The following is a 14483-nucleotide window of genomic DNA, read 5'->3' on the forward strand; positions in this document are numbered from 1 at the left end:
CTTTTTCTGACTTACTTCACTTTGTTTAATATGTTCTAGCTTAATCCACCTCTTTAAAACTGACTCAAATGCATTCCTTTTTATAGATGAGTAATATTCCATTGTGTATATGTACCACAACTTCTATATCCATTCATCTGTCAATGGACATCTAGTTTGCTTCCATGTCCTAGCTAAATAGTGCATCATCAGAAAGTCTGCAAACAATAAATATTGGAGAGGGTGTGGAGAAAAGGAAACGCTCTTTTTCTTGGTAGGAACTCAAATTGATACAGCCACTGTGGAGAACAGTATGGAGACTCCTTAAAATCTAGGAATAAAACTACCATATGACCCAGCAATCCAACTACTGGGCATATACCCTGAGGAAACCATAATCAAAAAAAACCACGTGTACCCCTATGATCATTTCAGCCATTATATTTTAAAACAATTTCTCTTTCTTTTTCCTTTCCCTTTCTGGAATTCCCATAATGCAAATATTGTCCCATGTGATGGTGTTCCATTCTCCTGTAGGCTTTCATCTTTTTGAATTTTTTTTCTTTTTTTGTTCCTCTGACGGAATACTTTTAAATGACTTATCTTCAAAGTCACCACTTCTTTCTTCTGTTTGACTGAGTGCACTGGTGAAGTTCCCTATTGAAATTTTTAGTGTAATAGTTGTATTCTTTAGCTCTAAAGTTTCTATTTGATTTTTTCTTGTTTTTATTTCTTTGTTGAACTTCATTTTGTTCATGTACTATTTTTGTTTTTTATTCAGTTATTTATGCATCTTCTCTTTTAGTTCTGTGTTTCTTTAAAATATTTTGAGTTCTTTATCAAGTTGTTGTTAGGGCTCCATTTCTTTAGGGTTAGTTATTATGACTTTGTTCATTTCCTTTGATAGTGTTCAATATCTCTGATTATTTGTGATCCTCATATCCTCGTATTGATATCTCCACATTTGAGGAAGTTGTCACTTCAAGTCATTAGAGCTTGGCTTGGAAGAAAAAGTCATTCATCAGCCAGTTCAGCCTGGGATTATGGAAAGGCCAGTTCTTAGCATCCATCGACAGTTGAAGCAAACTGCCAATATTCTGATGTTGAGTGAGGACACTTGCTGGGCTCTGAGATAGGGGGAGGGATGGGTTTGGCCTTATAGTTGGGCAGGGCTGCAGTCTGTTCTCTCTGGCTGGGTGAAACTCGTGAAGGGCTCCTTGTTCTAGCAATGCTCCTCGCAAGGCTCTTGATGGACAAGGTTGCTGTTAGGGGTACAGGACTTCTGTCAAGAATTGCAGCATCAGTTGCAGTGAGCCCATGACCCTTTTTCTTGTTCCTACTATCCATGGGTGGTACATCAATGACAGTTCCCTCAGTGTTCCATGTGGGATGAGAGAGAAGCATACCTCTCAAACAATGCCCTGAAACCCTGGGGAAGTGAATGTACATCTTAGTTTCTGTTTCCTGAACTGGAGAGATCATGGCCAAAGAGATCCTTCTCAGCATATTGCTGTTTCAGCTCAGGGAAGGGATGAGAGTGTAGAAAATGAAACGTTTACTCTAACCCTTCTTGATGTGTTTTTCTTGTTCTTTTGTGCCCCATCAGTGTACTATAGCCTTGCGCTTGAGGTGTCAGACTCTCTTTTCACTTGTGTATAGTTGCTAAGTTGTTCTTCTGTGAGGGAACTAGGCCCAAGATGCTCTTTTGCCATGTTGCCAATGTTACCTTAGGTTAGCCTTCAGCCTTAAAATGAGTATCTACACTGATAATAAATATGTTCTATTATGCCACCAGCCAACTTTGGAAGAATGGAAGCTTTCAAATGTTGATAGAACTGAAATATTACATGAGATATGAATTACAAATGTATTAGAGTCATTGAAAATTCTCTAACAAATTTATATTACTCTTTATAAAACCCATATTGAGAAAAAGTTATCTTAAAAAAGAAACTTCAGATCAAATTGTGAAAAGAGCTACAAAGTTTTGGACTAGAAAAAATAAATGCCTGTTACTTCTACCCAGAAACTCCAATTCATAATTTCAGAAATATCTAACTCTATAAGAATTTAAAAATTATAAATCAAGGGTAAATAAGAACAACATCGGAAAATGGAAATTACATGATGGGAATTTTTCCTTACAATTTTTCAGTTGTATAATTGTGTGGCTTTTTCATGCTGCTGACCAATTCATTAAAACAGAGAGAATATGCTAGTTATTTTGGAATCTTGCAACACTTTTATAGGGCTAAATAATTTAGGAGATAATACAAAGATATGTTGCTTGAAAAAATTCTTTACCACTAACTCCTAAGAAAGCTATCTACATCCAATGTTACCTGGAATATGGTGGCAAATGGACTTGATCAAGATTAGACCTTTATAAGGTATAAAATATTTTTGGTAATGCTGAGTATGTTTAGATGGCCAGACAAGTTTCCACAGGCTAAAACTGATGCCCAAGTATATAATCTGTAACACTATGTAAGATCTATATAGATCTATAACATCTAAAATATATCATCTCAACTTTTGAAATTCCTAAATATCTAGAATCCAATAAATTGCTTCTATATTTTTTGTAATTTAGTAGCTTTGTAACATCCTTCAAATACTCGAAATTTGCCTATTTCTTACCATTTCCAGTTCCTAAAGAGTGGAATAAATGAACCATATCCTAAAATTTATTTGCCTCAGTTACATCAAACCACTCATGATGGCCCAAAGCCTTACCATTGGTTTCAGTGAAATTAGATTAACTCCCTCTGGTAAGCATAGTATTTCTCAAATATCATTTAGAAGATGTTTGAATTTAGAGATTAAGCCTAATCCATTTTCTGATGCAGTAAAAAGTAGTCATGGTCAAATATAATACTTAAAGATTGTGTGGCCTTCCTGAACTTATTTTGCCATCACTATAGCCAGAGGCTATAAAAATTCCACTGAGGAAGTGTATCATCAATGTTGAACAGGAGATCTGGTATATATCGAATTGTTCCAATATCTTACCAGAGAGGTTTATTGATAATTCACCCTGCCATCAAGGTAAAGAAGAAACCCAAGTAGAGGCATATTTCTCTTGTGAGCTCAACACCTGTGGTTGAGTGGACTTCAATTTGCATTAAGAAAAAGAAAAAGAAGAAAGTGAAAGTCGCTCAGTCATGTCCAACTCTTTGCGACCCCTTGGACTAAGCAGTCCATGGACTTCTCCAGGCCAGAATACTGGAGTGGATAGCTGTTCCCTTCTCCAGGGGATATTCCCAACCCAGGGACAGAACCTCAGGTCTCCCACATTGCAGGCAGATTCTTTACTCTCTGAGCCACCAGGGAAGCCCATCAAAAACTTTAAGGTTAAATCCTCTAGATAGTAACTAAAAAGTTTCTCTGGTGGACCAATAGCAGGAGAGATAGATTGTTGTGTTACTTCTTAATAATCTTGACCATTTATAATTTTGATATTTATCCTATTACATGTAAAGTTGGGCATGAAGCTTATGGTGTTAGTCATTCTTCCTTTAAAACTGAGGGTATTAACCTCAAGGAATTTTGAATTGATTACAAATGTTCTGAAAATGGAGTTGGAACTCTAGAAACATCTATTTGTCATAACACTTCATATACTTAAATTGGATAGTTTAAATTTAGAAGAATGGAAAATGTCCAAGTCCCATCAGCTATCAATATTACCCAAATAACGCAATCTGAAGGGTCACCCTTTGTGTTATTGAATACACCAATGGGAAGAATTTTTTAACCCGTCAAACTAAAGACAAATATATTGAAACTGAAAGTCCCTGAACAATAACACAAAACTCCAACTGCGCTCTATCTTACATAGCCACTGGAGTCCAGTTTAGCATAACTGAAATTAATGTCAATGAGAAAGAAGTATCCCCAGCCACAGGGTATAAAAAGTCATTTTTATATGTAAAAGGTAGTTTTTTATATATAAAAAGGTAGCTCCTTGCAAAGTCCCAAAATGTATTGTCCCATTAAAAATAAGCCTATCCTGTTTATAACTTGACCATCTCCCTTCCCATACTTAAGGTTCCTAGGATCATCAAATGAATTATTTCTTTTAATATTACTACTTCTTATTTGAGTCAATTCAATTCTACTTGTATGCAACAGGCTTTATCATTATGAAAAGTTTTTACATGAATATTAAAATGGTGTCCTGATCAAACTAAATAGATTTACTAAATGCTATGTTTATAGATAAATAGAAGCTGAGGCCACAACTGCAAACTCTACGGATATAGAAATAGAGACAAACGCACTTAGTGTCTTGGAACAATTGCAGAAAGATGTAACTCAAATGCAAACAGGGTAGAATCAAAACCTAATACAGAATACAGCAATAGAGAAAAGTGAAAATAGAATTGAGAAATGACTTGTAATTGGATATCTGGGAATGAAACCTGCTGGAAAAAAAAAAAATGTAGCCAAATATTTTCACACACCTTCACTCATGTAACTGAATAACAATTAGTTATTCAACAACTGCAGAACTGAAATACAAAATTTCACCTATTTAGGGCAATACTTAGATTTGGGCATGTTACCATACATGAAGAGATTAAATAATACAAAAAGATCAATCATAGAAGAGCTGAAACTTAGCAATCGCAGATTGAAACTTCTGAAAACTACAAAAGCAAACTTCACTAAAAGATATGTTTCCTCCTGTACATATTTGAAACTAATATATTAGATGGATACCTGTCCTTCAAGGAGATATATTTGAATTAAGACAATAGAACCTTAAGAAAAACATTTTTTCTATACCAATTTATGTGCTTATAAGTGAAGAAAATGTTCATCCATTAAGCTTTGTTTAATGATTTATAATTCCTAATAGTGTTGCAAATTTGGGTTCTATCCTTGGCTTTTTTTTTTCTCTCTCTCTCTCTTTTCTCTCTCTCTCTTTACCTGTAAGCAGTAAGATATACTGCTAGGAATTACACCTTCACATTAAGTGGCAAGTGGGAGCCTTAGCTATAAATTCATTCCAAATGTATCACTGGCCAAAGCAGTTAGGTTTATTCTTTTAATCAACCTGAATATTGATATGAAAGTGAAAGTCGCTCAGTCATGTCTATGCCACCCTATGGACTATAGCCCGCCAGGCCTCCTCTGTCCATGGGGATTCTCCAGGCAAGAATACTGGAGTGGGTTGTCTTGGCCTCCTTCAGGGGATCTTCCCAACCCAGGGATGGAACCCAGATCTCCGCATTGCAGGCAGATTCTTTTAGTAGCTGAGCTACCAGGGAAGCCCGAATATTGATATGGGATAATCTTGTCGGTTGACTGATCTACTTGATGTCATCTTATGACAAAATCATTGCTTATTATTTGAATTTCACATGATAATTGTTAAGAAATTTTTCATTAATTGGTATATAGAAGAATGTTTACTACTCATCCAGGTCTCTATACATGACTAAAACCAATATTTATATAATATTAAAGAAAGAAGTGAAAGTGAAGTCGCTCAGTCATGTCTGACTGTTTGCGACCCCATGGACTGTAACCTACCAGGCTTCACCATCCATGGAATTTTCCAGGCAAGAATACTGGAGTGGGTTGCTATTTCCTTCTCCAGGGGATCTTCCCGGCCCGGGATCGAACCTGGGTCTCCTGCCTTGCAGGCAGACTCTTTACCATCTGAGCCACCAAGGAAGCCTGCCTGTATAATATTAAATGGGATCCTAATAGTGCCATGCTGCCTTAGGGTCATTGAAAAAACTTTAATAAATGACTCTGCCACCATAGATTAAAATATGAGATTCAGTAATTTTCTATTCTTATTAAACCTAAAGTTGATTATATTAATGAGGAAACCCATATATAAATTTCAGTGCCTGTATATCATGTTAATGCATTATTTTCAGTATAATGATGTTTGTGCTATGAATGATGCAGGATGCTTGGAAATGAATACTGTTTCTAGTAGCCTGATAATAAATTTGTTTCATGTCACTTCGTATGCATCATTTTAGGAGAGTTCATTGGCAGAGACAATGCCAGATGTTACTGTTATGTCATCTTTTGATATTAGAGTAAGAAAAGGCAGCCCACTTCAGTGTTCTTGCCTGAGAAATCCCATGGACAGAGGAGCTTGGTGGCCTACAGTCTATGCATTCACAAAGAGCCAGACATGACTGAGTGACTGTATACACACATACATCTTTTGATAAATAAATAAAGGATAATAGTTGAGACGCTCTTGTGTTCTCCTGACATCTGAGTGGTCCTCCAAAGAAACCTGTGTTTTGTGTCATTCTTGTGTAAGATTATCAATAGTCTACAACCTCTACACTAGGTCATTTTCTGACTACTCACCATATTGCTCCATTATTCAAGCATTCAAGAGTCGTGTTTCACAAGGCTTAGTTCTATATTTTAATACCTGTCCTACTCCTGTACCCTTAAATAATGAGTATGAAGGAAGAACATGGTTTGGCTTGCAACCTTGGAAAATTAATGTGATTCAGGTGCCCACTACTGAATATATCAAAATGCCAGTGCAAATTGTTACCATAATTGGCTGGTATGTATATTCAGGTCCAAGTGTATGAATGTGTATCGAGTGCCAGGGCTTGGAACAATGATGAGGACTTGTAGTCTTAAAGTGAGATGCAGACCTTACTGATCATGAAAATCATGATAAATATAATTAAAATGAAGATAAACCTAGGTGACAATACAGGGAAATATGTTAATATAGGGAATCATTATTTCCTTTTTAGACATTGTATTTGGGATTTGAGACAATGAAACCTTGAAAGAAACTCGTGTGAACCAATCCTGTCTATCTAGCTCAAAGATAAAAAAAAAAATACTCATCCTATAAGCTTTGTCTTAGAGATTTTTTTTTATACTAAAGTACATTCAGGACCTAGTCCACTGCTTTTATCTCTTTGAGTAAGACATTCAACCAAGAAATGCAACACTGCATTAATAATGGGTGTCCAGTTACCTTTCATCATATTTATATTCCAAATAGAAAATTGACTGAGGATGATGCACTCCTAAGCATAATAGGTTTAAGCAGAAGACAAACTAGGGATATGGGATTTCCTTTTGAATGAGTGACTAACTTACTTGATCTAAGCTTATAAATTTCATTTGAACATGAAATTAATAATACTGAAGTTGATAAATTTTATTTCATTGATCCCCAGCATAGTGGTTAATCTAATTCAACAAACATAATGAAAATGTTTTTATATTTTTACAGGATTCTATTTGAAGTACTAAAGAATGTCCCATACTGAAGGAAAATGACATTAAAAAGGTTAGAGATACAGGAGTTGTACTGTCATAGAACCAAAATTCTTACCTAATATTTAGTATATACACTAAGCAACATAAAAATTTATAGATCCTAATATGGACTGACTGTATAATATAATAAAGAATATGCTATAAATGATACCAAAAGATTCTCATTTACAACTGAACATGAGTCACAGAGTTAGAAATAATTTTTTTTCTCAATGAGCAGCCAGATAACATTAAGGAATTATCAAGGGCAAATCAAGTATTTTTGATGACGCTGTATGGAAATAGTGTAAGACACTTTCTGAGCCATGTTTGCCACGGGTTGGTGTAATTTATTTTTACCTAAATATATAAGAAGATACATTTACATGCATTATGAGATGAGTTTCCTCTGTATCAAGTTTATCAGTCTTTAAGTCACATCCAACCCTCTGTGACCCCATGACCTGCAGCACAGCAGGCTTCCCTGCCCTCCATTGTCCGCCAGGGTTTGCTCAGACTCACGTCCTCTGAGTCTGCCCCTCATCCTCTGCTGCCCCTTCTTCTTCTGCCCTCAGTCTTTCCCAGATTCAGCATCTTTTCCAACGAATCAGCTCTTTGTATCAGGTGGCCAAAATATTGGAGCTTCAGCTTTAGCATTAGTCCTTCCAATTTGTATTCAAGGTTGATTTCCTTTAGGATTGACTGGTTTGATCTTCTTGCTGTCTGAGGGACTTTCAAGAGTCCTCTCCAGCATCACAATTTGAAGGCATCAATTCTTCAGAATGCAGTCTTCTTTATGGTCCAATTCTCACATCCATACATGACTACTGGAAAAACCATAGCTTTGACCGTACTGACCTTTGTTGGCAAGGTGATATCTTTGCTTTTTATTTTATATATTTATTTTATATCTTTGCTTTTTAATATGTTGTCATGGGTTTTCCTGGTAGTTCAGCTGATAAAGAATCTGCCTGTAATGCAGGAGAACCCAGTTCGATCCCTAAGTTGGGAAGATCCCCTGGAGGAGGGCATGGCAACCCATTCCAGGATTCTTGCTTGGAGAATCCCCATGGACAGAGGAGCTTGGTAGGCTACAGTCCATGGGGTCACAAACAGTCAGACACGACTGACCTACTAAGTACAGCAGGTTTGTCACAGCTTTCCTTCCAAGGGGCAAGCATCTTTTAATCTCATGGCTGCAGTCACCATCCACAGTGATTTTGGAACTCAAGGAAACAAAATCTGTCACTGCTTCCACTTTCCCCCCAGTTATTTGCCATGAAGTGATGGGGCCAGATGTCGTGATCTTAGTTTTTTGAATGTTGAGTTTTAAGCCAGCCTTTTCACTCTGCTTGAGGGTGAACCCCTCAAGAGGCTGTATCAAGTTAAGTTAGCAAAATATTAAAGAAAACAAATGACATAACAAAACCTTTTTACCATGGTTCAAAAAAGGCCATAAATTAATTTCCAGCTAAAAAATCAAAATTACAAATGCATGTAGATTTAATTTGTAATCAAAAGACACATGTGGCTTCAAAATATTTGAAACAGTTCTTATGCAATGAAAAAAATGGGTATCGATATAAATCATAACTGATAAAAGCTCATCAATGAAATGATCTCATATATCATAATTAAACATGAAAAAAGACAATGAAATGTACAAACAGTCCATTTCTGTGGGAAATAATGGGGTTAACAAAACTATAACAATTACTTTTGAAAAAATATATAATTATCATTAAAAAAGTATATTTTCAACTATGAAAACCCTTAAATTCAGAAAATAACAAGGAAAAAGCAACTATGCTTAGTAAAAAAATTCCTAAAAATATTTCTAATGAATATCAAAAATATTATAGAGTTAATATTCACAAAATATTAAACATTTTATACAAATAAGCATGTTAAAGAAAGAGGAAAACACATGAAAATAAAAAAAATGCCTGAAAATAAAAGCATGTTAGCTCCTATTAACTCTCCTGTTGAAGAGAGATGATAGCTTAAAAATCATGTTCAATAGTGTAGTGAGGCCCAGTGGAGGTGGCAGTCCAGGGGCAAGAGGTCAAGTGTGATTCTGTCCCTTTCATAGCCCTGGGATTTGGGTGTGGAGGCACCCAATCCCTCAAGGAAAGCCCTTGAGACTCCACTTTTTCTAGGGGCTTCCACATGGCCAAGGTGTGGTCCTGCCTTCAGCTTTCTTTCCTGATCACTACTTCCACCAACCACCCAGAGACCATAGATGGAGCCTTTCCTTAACTCCTTCAGATTGTTCCTTTCCATAAGATATTCTGGTGAGAGTCTCACCAGAGACCAAATGAATACTTTTCAAAATTAATTAGAAACATTTTTAGAGGTATTTTTACTAAGTATAGTTGTTTGTTTCTTGTTTATTTTTTCAATTTAGGATTGTCATAGTTGTGTGTTTTTTTTTAAGTCTTGTTAAATACAGGTTTTTTGTGTGATCATTATATACTCTTTCAGAACATTGACATGAATAAGCCATGGGTGCACATACATGTGTCCCCCCTCCTGAACCCCCCTCCCACCTCCCTCCCCATCCCATCGCTCAGGGTCATCCCAGTGCACCATCTCTGAGCACCCTGTCTCATGCATCGAACCTGGACTGGTGATCTATTTCACATATGATAATATACATGTTTCAATGCTATTCTCTCAAATCATCCCACCCTCACCTTCTCCCACAGAGTCCAAAAGTCTGTTCTTTATATCTGTGTCTCTTTTGCTGTCTCGCATATAGGGTTATTGTTACTATCTTTCTAAATTCCATATATATACATTAGTATACTGTATTGGTGTTTTTCTTTCTGACTTACTTCACTCTGTATAATAGGCTCCAGTTTCATCCACTTCATTAGAACTGTTTCAAATGCATTCTTTTTAATAGCTGAGTAATATTCCATTGGGTATATATACCACAGCTTTCTTATCCATTTGTCTGCTGATAGACATCTAGGTTGCTTCCATGTCCTGGATATTGTAAACAGTCCTGCAATGAACATTGGGGTACACGTGTCTCTTTCAATTCTGGTTTCCTCAGCGTGTATGCCCAGCAGTGGGATTGCTGGGTCATATGGCAGTTCTATTTCCAGTTTTTTAAGGAGTCTCCACACTGTTCTCCATAGTGGCTGTACTAGTTTGCATTCCCACCAACAGCATAAGAGGGTTCCCTTTTCTCCACACCCTCTCCAGCATTTATTGTTTGTAGACTTTTTAACAGCAGCCATTATCAGGGCTTCCCTGATAGCTCAGTTGGTAAAGAATCTGCCTGCAGGAGACACCGGTTTGATTCCTGGTTTGGGAAGATCCCCTGGAAAAGGAAATGGCAACCCACTCCAGTATTCCTGCCTGGAAGACCCCATAGATGAAGCAGAATGGTGGGCTACAATCCACAGAGTCGCAAAGAGTCAGGCACGATTGAATGACTTCACTTTCGCTTTCACTTTCACTTTCATTCTGACCAAAAATGGCCAGGACCTTGCCATTTTGACTTGAGTGATTTGAGGTCAGTGGTTGTCTTTGGTTCTGGACACCAGACAGAGAAGATATTGGACTATGGGGGAAGACCACCTCAATGCAGTCCAGAAGGGGGAGTCCTTTCAGGAACCTCAGTCTTCACAAAGGAAGGAATCTGGCCGCCACACCATCTTGCTAGTCTCCAAGCCCTTGGCCCTGAAAAGCCTTTCCTGAGAACTGAATTCTAGTCAGATAGTATGTGGAGGCAATGTTTGCTTCCCTGCACCCTGGGGAACATTCTCACACACATTTCTCTATACATCTCCACATGGCACGCACTGAGCTACTGAGGGAACAGTCTCCTGGTGTGTGCTTTTCAGTCTCCCAAGAACCATTGGTAGGAAAACATCATGCCCCTGGCCTGGTGACAGCGAGAGGCAGGCGGAAACCTGTCAACCAGGTCTTGGCAGGTAGATGTTGTTGGCTGTTGAGAGAGCTGAAGTGTGGCCCCTGAGTTTCCATGGGGCTTGGCCAGGTCACTTTCAGGCATGCCAGTGTCTGGGTGACACCAGTGGTTCCTGATGGGCTGTTTGATGGACTTTGCTTTGATCGCCCACTGGAGCCCCTTGTTTCTGCTGGGGCATTCTTCCTCTCCAGGATCCACAATCTTCAATGACAGCAGCCCCAGAGGAGAAACCCCTTCCAAGCACTCCTTCCTAGAAAGAAAGTTGAGAGCCCATAGGAGCCCCGGTATCATCTCCATAGTGAGGCCCTAATTGCCTGAAGTAGAGGGGAGGCCCCATGACGTGGGCCAAGCAGGGAGTATTGCATTGATTTGTTTGGTGGCCATGGGCAGGCATAGGAACAGACACCCCACCAGCTGACAATCGCTCTTGTCCCTGGTATGAACATTTCTATGCAGGGTGTTTGTTGTCCTCTGAGATCCCATGGGGTTAGGCCAGGTCACTTTGGGGCATGGTAGGGTCTCTGTAAGGCCAGCTACTCCTGATGGGCCCTTTGCTGAGTTTTGTTTCATTTGTACTCAGGCACCATGTGCTTCCTGGGGGCCACAGCCTTTAACAATAGCACCTCCAGAAGAGAAACCCCTTTCAAGCTTACTTCCTAGTGAGGCTGTTAAGCTCTCTTTGCAGCCTATATTAACTCCATCATGAGGCACTGTTCACCTGAAGTAGAGGGGTGGTCCCATGACATGGGCCGAACAAGGAGTAGTTGCCTTCTTGTTGTTTGGAGGCCTTCAGAAGGCCATGGAGCGGATGCCCCATCAGGCAATGATGGCTCTTGTTTCCAGCCTGAATGTTCCCTTGCAGGGCATTGCCAGGTTGACTCATGATGAGCTCATGGGCCCGGCCACAGATACATGCTTCCTCGACCATCCATTGCATGGAACTTCTTGACCTCTTTTTTTGTGTGATTGCGGCAAGTGGCCAAATTTAATGTTCCCTCAGCCACCCCTTGCTAGCACAGACCCGGACTGAGCTTGGAGGAGCATCTCCATTCCCCAAGACATGTCCACAGAATCTTGGCAGCTGAGAGGTCCTTGTCCTGGGTCTTCCATCAGGTGGAGAGCCTATGAGGCTTTGTCTTCTCTCGGGACTCTTTCTTGGAGTCACCATTTCTATCTCCCTGGATGTATTGTTATTCATATTCTCACTCAAATATTGATCCATTCGTCCACTTGTTTCTTCATGTTTGTCAGTATGTATGGTGGGAGGGAAAGATGGAGAAAAGTGAGGAGGTAGGGATGTAGCGAAGAGGATGGGAGATCAGAACTTAGAGAGGTAGGGAGGAAGGTCTGTGGTAGATGAGCATTTCAGCCAGGGATTTGTGTCTCTGCATATAGGTGCATTTCATTGCTTTCTTGTGTTCCTGGACTTGTTGCTCTAGGTATGTCTTGTAGCAACTTTTGCTACATCGAAGTGTAGCACACATGACCACCAAAGCCTACAGGGACAGACTAGGAGCTCTCACAGGAGGCTTTCTGCTCTCTAGACAGACAACATCTGGAAAGGAAGGATTATCTGAGTGTGGCCTGCTGCTCCTGGTGCAATTGATATCAGCCTTGGTGCTGCAGCTGGGTAGACAGAAACTCAGGTCCTTTACAGCTTCCTTATTTCCAGAAAGCTTTGGAGGTAAGACTACTTAGGTTCCTGTGCATAGATGCACTTCATGGGGCATGCCTCACTTGGGTTGATGAGAAGAATTCATATGGTTCTGAAGAGAGATGATCACTTAAAAATCAAGTTCAATAGAAGTATGCTGAGGCCCATTGGAGGTTGCAGCCCAGAAACTAGAGGTCAGGGACCTTTCTTTTTTCTCTGAAACCCTGGGATTTCGGTGTGGAGGCACCTGACCCCTCGAGGAGAGTCCTTGAGCCTCTACAATATCTAAGGGCTTCCAGAGGGCAAAAGCCTGGTCCTGCCTCTAATGGTCCCAACTCTCACAGCCCACCAGGAAGTTATGAGGTGGGGTCTTTCCATAGTTCCTTCTCTTCAAATTGTTTCTTTTAGTCAGATGTTCTGTAGAGATTCTTGCCACATGCTAAATAACTTGAGGTGAGTGGCTCTCTTTAGTCCTGCACATGGGCCCCAGATGGAGGTGGACCTTGGGGGAGGCACTCCTTTAGGCAGTCCAGAGGTGGGAGTCCTTTTGGGAACCTCAGTCATCACCACAGTGGAACTTATGCTGCAGTGGCATTTCCAGGGGCTAGGAACTCTGGTACTGAAAAGCCTGTCACTAAACCTGAATTCTAATTAGATTAGACATGGAGGCAATGTTTGCATCCCTGGCCAGCTGGGGTCATCCCCACAAAGGTCTCTGCACACCTCCATGCAGAGCATGCTGATTGACTGAGAGAATGGTCAGCTGTGGTTGTTCTTTTCAGTCTCCCAAGAACCATCAGCAGAGAAAGATGATGCCCCAGGACCAGTGATGGTGAGAGGCAGGCAGGAACCAACCAGCTGGGTCTTGGCAGGTAGACCCTGCTGGCTATTGAGAGAGCTGAAGGTCAGCCCATGAGATTTCATGGAGCATGGCCAGGTCACTTTCAGGCATGGTGAGTTCTCGATGTGGCCACTTGTTCCTGATGAGCCCTATGATGGGTTTTGTTTCATTCATTCCATGGCTCGGGCCCGACACTTGTGTTTCATGTGGCGTTCTTCCTCTCTGGGGGCTGTGGCCGCCAATGATAGCACCTTACTTTCATAGTAAGGTTGTTGAGAACCTTTCAGGGTCACAGTATCACCTCCATCAAGAGGCACCATTTTACCGAAGTAGAGGGTCAGTCCCATGATATAGACCAAACAAGAACTAGATGCATTGTGGCTGTTTGAGGGCCTTGTGCAAGCTATGGGAGGGGATGCTGAACCAGCCAGTAATGGCTCCTGTCCCCATCCTGAAGGTTCCCATGCAGGGCACTGACGTGTTAACTGGTGCTGAGCCCTCAGGTCCCATCTCCAAATATCTGCATCCTCGAGCACCTCTTCTGAGGGATTTCATGACCTTGTTTTCTGCATGTTTGCAGTAAGTGGCCAGGCCCATGTCCCCTCCATGATCCCTTGCTTGCGAAGACCAGGTTCAAACATGGAGGAAGTTTCCATTCCCAAAACAGATCCATAGATTCTTGGAGGTTGAGAGGTCCTTGTGCCAGGTCTCTGCTGGGTGGAAAGTCCATGAGGCTCTGCCTTCTGTTGGAACTCCTCTTTGAATATGCCATTTCTGGCTGCTTGTACACGTTA

At 40.1% G+C, this 14483-nt stretch overlaps 1 protein-coding gene and 1 non-coding gene across 47 annotated transcripts in view; both read left to right on the plus strand.

Moving 5' to 3' along the window:
* The window catches only part of LOC110123122 (uncharacterized), a 265818-nt gene that overhangs the window by 102058 nt on the left and 149277 nt on the right, over window positions 1-14483 (plus strand). For 45 of the 46 annotated variants that reach the window (XR_011491864.1, XR_011491870.1, XR_011491863.1 and 42 more), the window contains one exon: window positions 12739-12878. The exons of the other annotated variant lie outside the window; for it this stretch is intronic. The gene's annotated coding sequence lies outside the window, so the exon portion shown is untranslated. The remainder of the gene's footprint in view (window positions 1-12738; window positions 12879-14483) is intronic. 46 annotated transcript variants of the gene reach the window in all.
* LOC139038797 (small nucleolar RNA SNORD115) lies at window positions 12934-13014 on the plus strand. Its single transcript, XR_011491940.1, has one exon. It is a non-coding gene; the product is annotated as a small nucleolar RNA SNORD115 (small nucleolar RNA).

This window comes from Odocoileus virginianus, chromosome 16, assembly GCF_023699985.2.
Source record: "Odocoileus virginianus isolate 20LAN1187 ecotype Illinois chromosome 16, Ovbor_1.2, whole genome shotgun sequence".
Classification (NCBI taxonomy): Eukaryota; Metazoa; Chordata; class Mammalia; order Artiodactyla; family Cervidae; genus Odocoileus; species Odocoileus virginianus.